The sequence below is a fragment of the Cricetulus griseus genome, unplaced genomic scaffold (genome assembly GCF_003668045.3).
Source record: "Cricetulus griseus strain 17A/GY unplaced genomic scaffold, alternate assembly CriGri-PICRH-1.0 unplaced_scaffold_19, whole genome shotgun sequence".
In the NCBI taxonomy this organism is placed as follows: Eukaryota; Metazoa; Chordata; class Mammalia; order Rodentia; family Cricetidae; genus Cricetulus; species Cricetulus griseus.
The window spans coordinates 323,415-329,788 of record NW_023276908.1 but is presented as its reverse complement, the minus strand read 5'-3'; positions in this window follow the sequence as shown (position 1 = coordinate 329,788).

The following is a 6,374-nucleotide window of genomic DNA, read 5'->3' as shown; positions in this document are numbered from 1 at the left end:
ACTACTATGAGATTCCATTTTACACCTGTCAGAGTTGCCAAGATGAAAAACTCAAGTGGTAACTCATGCTGGAGAGGATGTGGAGCAAGGGAAACCCTCCTCCATTGTTGGTGTGAGTGTAAATGTGTAAGAGCAGAAATCAATACACTGCTCTGGGCCATATAACCAAATGATGCACATTCATACCACAAGGACACTTGTTCAACTATTTTCATAGCAGCTTCATTCACAACAGACAGACGCCAGAGACATCCTAGATGTCCCTCAACTGAGAAATAGATAAAGAAATTGTGGTTCATTGACACAATGGAGTATTAGTTGTTAAAAAACAATGACAAGACACTTTCAGGAAAATGGCTGGAGCTAGAATAAATCATCCTGAGTGAGGTAACCCAGACCCAGACAGACAAACATGGTATGTACTCATTCATAGGTGGACAGTAGCTTTTAAGTAAAGGAAAATCATGCTACAGTCCACAGACTCAGAGAAGCCAGGTAAGAAGGATCAAGATTTATACGGGCTAAAGTTTTATGCAGACAGGGTGGTGGGTGGGTTGTTAACCAACAAGAGCACTTGCCCAGCAAATAGAATGAGCTCTGGATGTCACTGGTGTCCCCATCCAGGCCTGCTGGGGTTCTGGCTTCTATATACAGGGCTGCTTGGCTTCCCCATGGCCTGGCAACTGATTATCATGAGTAAATTTTTCAAGGAGCTTTGCTAGTGCCTATACAGATTATCATCTGTATTTGGACAACATGCCTAGACTTGAAAATAGCAGTTTCGATTCCACCTTTCCATGCCTTTAGCACTGGGACACAGGAGGGTGACCGGCCAGGCTCTTTGCTCATGACTCTTGTTAATGATCCGATGGGACACTATGGACACACTCACTTATGACACAAACCGCCTATGTGCCTGTAGCGTCACGTACTTGGAGGCTGAACATCCCTAGTTGAACCGTGGCCACAACGTCCGTGTTCACATTTCAGCCCCGTGTCCACTCTGGAAGGTTCTGGCTACAGCTCTGCTCGAGGGCTGGCAGTGAGCGAAGGAGGGTTTGGCAGCAAGCACCATGCCAAGCGAGCCTGAGACCCCCGTGTAACTGTGTTCCCGGTGGCTCCTGCCTTCTTGCCTCACAGGAAGGACATAGCTTCACTATGGGGATGTGGCTCAGTGAGGAGCTGATCGTGGTCTCAGGACTCCTAGGTGGAGGGATACAGGCAGGGAAGCAGCAACAGCAGCCCAAGAGACAAAACCTCTATCAGCAAAGGACCCTCCGTGGCCTCCGGTTCCACTGACCCGCGGTAACAGCCCCTAAATAGTCACGCTAAAACAGAATAGTGACGGTGATAAAGCCTTATCAGAAACTTTTTAGCTAAACTCCCATTGCTGTAGTATGCTTTTGTAGATGGTTGCACGATGTCACTCCATTTTCTGGTTCGAACTCTATCGCCATCTAGCGACCAGTTTCTGTAATGCAACTAAAAAACCTATTAGAAGAGTGGTTTGTTATGTTTGGAGTGCAATGGTGATCGATAATATTGTTAGCTGTATGGGAATGTGCCGTGGACCCCATGATCACGTAATATAAACGACGTGTTTGGAAGGATAATTCACGGAATGGAAAAGGATACTTACAAATGAAAGATCAGATAAGAGCCTGGCACAATGGCCACTCTTTAATCTCAGCAGGCCTACATAGTAAATTCCAGTCCAGGGGTACATAGTGAGGCCCTACCTCAAAACTAAAAATCACCTAAGAAATTAATACCCAGAAAAATTGCTCCTAGAACAAATGAAAGAAGCAGTCTAAAATAAAATCAGACAAAGATTCAAATAGATATTTATACAATGAATATACGCAAATGACCAATAACTTGAGAAAAATATACACAATCCACTGATCTCAGGGAAAGCAGAGCTGGAAGAAGTTCACAGTCACCTAGAATGGTTATGACAAAAAGGAAAAAATTAATCAAAAAGAATTGTTTCAATTAAAAATCCAGTGCAACACTGCTGGGAATGTAACAATTCTCAGCTGTTGCTGAAAGCAGTGTGGCAATTCTTCAGAAAAGTTAGATGGAATTATCATGAGACGCAGAATTTGCAGTCACGGACATATGGCTTAGACACTAAAGCCCATAGCAGTATATAAGAGCCCTAAGGGGAAGCAACCCAAGTGTCCATCAATATCAGGGTGGTTAAATGAACTGTGATCAATTTGTGTACAGAATGTAACTGAGCCATAGAGGGAAAGACGTTCTGGTTTTGCTCCTACATGATAAATGTTGAAGATGCTCTTCTAAACAGAACCAGATGGACAGATTATATTATTAACTCTTTGAAAACTCTGTACAATATATTTTGATCATATTCATCCTCTCCACCAATTCTTACCAGATCCCAGCCCCATTCATATCCACCTAATTCTGTGTCCTCCTTAAAAATAAATCAATCCCAGTTTGTGTTGCTCCTATGCTCTTGGACACAAAGCATTTCAATAGGATGTGCTCCCTGAGTGGGAATGTAAACCAATTGGATGAAGAGATGTGGGTCCTTAGGGCTCAGAATGTGTTTGCAAATGCCTGAGATACTGATGACGCTATTGGATGCCCAAGTCTCCAAAGAACTCCCTGAATGGGAGCACATGGTTGACCTAAAGGTTTTTTTTTCCTTTTTAAGACAAGATCACGTTATGGCCACTCCAATGAGCTTGATAAGTACAATTGTGATCACAGATCTTCCTCCAAAACAATATCACAAAGGAAAGTGTGTAAGACTGAATATGAACTTAGAGATGGTGTGGATGCTAGAGAGAGGTGGGATGTCCTGGAGGCAGAACTACCTGGTGACTTCCTTCCTAAGGAGACTCAGGATTTCTCTGTCTATTAGAAAAAGAAAGAAGCAACCTAAGGAGACTCAGGATTTCTCTGTCTATTAGAAAAAGAAAGAAGCAAACAAGATCTCCATAAGCTCAAGCCTGGCAAACTCTCAGCATGGAGAGGGAATGTGGGCATGATGTCACCTGCTTATCTGAGGATCTGATGGGAGAAGGAAAGCCAGTTTTATTTAACGTTGTGGCCCCTTGGAGGTCTACCCCGCTCCAGTGGATTACCTCATAGCCAAGTGTACATGAGCAGTACAAACAGAACGTGATATCTTTTAAAAATAGAACACAAAGTTGGGTAGGTAGGGATAGGGGATGGATCTGGGAAGAAATTGAGGAGGAAACTAGATGAGTGTGATCAAAATATATTGCATGAAACTCTCAAAAGTTAGTTTAAAAAGAAAAGACAATAGAGCAAAACTAAGCAAGCAACATACATGGACTGTACAGGATAGAGTGAAATGAGATGAACCACTAGAAGTGTCTCAAGCAGCCACAGATATGGGTCAAAGTCTTCTGCGGCCAAGCCAGAAGCACAGTTTCTCACTTCAGTTCTCAGAATGGATGACCCAGTGTGGATTCTTTATTCATAATGGGCTAGTTTGTTTTTTTATTTTAGAAGCACTCTTATTTTACATGTCAATCCCCCATTTCCTCACCCTCCCATCCTCCCATGTCCCCCAACAACCCCTCAACCCACCCTCCACCAACTACCCAAGGATATTAAGACCCATCAAAGTACTCGACATCATATGGAGGAGGGCCTAGGCCCTCTATCACTTATATGGGCTGCAATAGTGTCCCTCCATAGGGAATGGGCTCCCAATGTCCATTGGTGCACTAGGGAATACCCTGGCTCCACTGTCAGAGGTCCCTTAGACTGCCCTGGACCCCTAGCTGGCACCCACATTCAGAGGGCCTGGTTCAGTCCAATGCTGGTTCAGTCCAATGCAGCTTTACAACTAGGGTCTCCATGTTCTCACTAGGTCAGGTCAACTGTTTCTACTGGTTTGTCCAGCACAGTCTTGGCTCCTTTGCTCATCCCTCCTCCCTCTCTGCAACTGGATCCAAGGACTATGGCTCAATGTTTAGCTGTGGGTGTCTGCTTCTGCTTCAATCAGCTCCTGGATGAAGGCTCTAGAATGGCAACCAAGGTAGTCATCAATCTCATTATAGGGGAAGGGCATCAAAGGCAGCCTCTCCACCACTGCCTGGATTCTTAATTGAGGTCATCCCTGTGGATCCCCAAACATTTCCCCAGTGCCAAGCCTTTCTCCAAACCTATACTGTCTCCCTCTATCAAGGCATCTCCTTTCTTGCCCTCCTCTATTCCTCCCCTGTCTCAGTCCTCCTGAGCTCTCCTGTTCCCCTCCCCCTCCCTTGCTTCCCATCTCCTTCCTCTCTCCCCCATGCTCCCAGTTTGCTCAGGGCTTCCTGTCCCCCTTCCCTTCTTCGGGGGACCATGTGTTCTTCTCTTGGTATCCTCCTTGTTTCCATGTTTCCCTGGTAGTGTGGAGTCTACTTTGGCACTACTTTGCTCTATGTATAATATCCATATATGAGTGAGTACATACTATCTTTGGATTTTTGTGACTGGGTTACCTCATTCAGGATGTTTTCTTCCAGTTCCATGCATTTGCCTACGAATTTCAAGATTCCATTTTTTTTTCTGTGAGTAGTACTCCATTGTGTAATGTACCACATTTTCTCTATCCATTCCTCAGTTGACAGGCATCTAGGTTGCTTCCAGGTTTGGGCTATTACAAATAATGCTGCCATGAACATCATTGAACAGATGACCTTGTTGTAGGAATGTGCTTCTTTGGGGTATATACCTAAGAGTGGAATTGCTGGATCTTGAGGTAGACTAATTCCCATTTTCCTGAGAAACTGCCATACTGATTTCCAAAGTGGTTGTACAAGTTTGCACTCCCACCAGCAGTGGAGGAGTGTTCCTCTTTCTCCACATCCTCTCCAGCAAAGACTGTCATAGGTGTTATTGATTTTAGCCATTCCAATAGGAGTAAGATGGTATCTCAGAGTGGTTTTGAGCTGCATTTCCCTGATGGCTAAGGATGTTGAGCACTTTCTCAAGTGTCTTGAGACTATGTCTCAGGACTATGGCTCTATAATAGAGCTTGAAGTCAGGGATGGTGATGCCTCTGGAAGTTCTTTTATTATACAGGATTGTTTTGGCTATCCTGGGTTTTTATTTTTCCATATGAAGTTGAGTACTGTTCTCTCAAGGTCTGTGAAGAATTGTGTTGGGATTTTGATGGGGATTGCATTGAATCTTGCTTTGGGCAAGATTGCCATTTTTGCTGTGTTGATCCTACCTACCCAAGAGCATGGGTGATCTTTCCATTTTCTGGTATCTTTAATTTCTTTCTTTAGAGACTCAAAATTCTTATGGTACAGGTCTTTCACTGTTTTGGTTAGTGTTACCCCAAGGTATTTTATGTTGTTTGTGGCAATTGTAAAGAATGATGTTTCTCTGACTTCTTTATCATCTGTATATAGGAGGGCTACTGATTTTTTGAGTTAATCTTGTATCCTGTCACTTTGCTGAAGGTGTTTATCAGCTGTAGGAGTTCTCTGGTAGAGTTGTTTGGGTCACTTATATAATCATATCATCTGCAAATACTGAAAGTTTGACTTCTTCCTTTCGAATTTGTATCCCCTTGATCTCTGTTTGTTGTCTTATTGCTCTAGCTAGAAATTCAACTACAATATTGAAGAAATATGGAGAGAGTGGACAGCCTTATCTTGTTCCTGATTTTAGAGGAATAGCCTTGAGTTTCTCTCCATTTAGTTTGATGTTAGCTGTTGGTTTGTTGTACATTGCTTTCATCATGTTTAGGTGTTTTCCTGTTATTCCTGATCTCTCCAAGTCCTATATCATGAAGGGATGTTGGATTTTTGTCAAAGGCATTTTCAGCATCTAGTGAGATGATCATGTGGTTTTTCTTTCTCAGTTTGTTTATATGGTGGATTACATTGATGGATTTTCATATGTTGAACCATCCCTGCATTTCTGGGATAAAGCCAAGTTGATCATGGTGGATGATTTCTGGGATGTGTTTTTAGATTCGATTTGCCAGTATTTTGTTGAATATTTTTACATTGATGTTCATAAGAGATATTAGTCTGTAATTCTCTTTTTCCGTTGTGTCTTTGTACAGCTTGAGTACCAAGGTAATTGTAGCCTCATAGAAAGAGCTTGGCAATGTCCCTTCTGCTGCTATTGTGTTGAACAATTTGGGGAGTACTGGTATTAGCTCTTGTTTGAATTTCTGGTAGAATTCTGCACTGAAACCATCTGGCCCTGGGCTTATTTTGGTTGGGAGACTTTTGATGACTGCTACTATTTCATTAGGGGTTATAAGTCTGTTTAAATCATTTATCTGTTCTTGATTTAATTTTGGTAAGTGATATCTATCCAGAAAGTTGTCCATTTCCTTTAGATTTTCAAATTTTGTGGAGTAC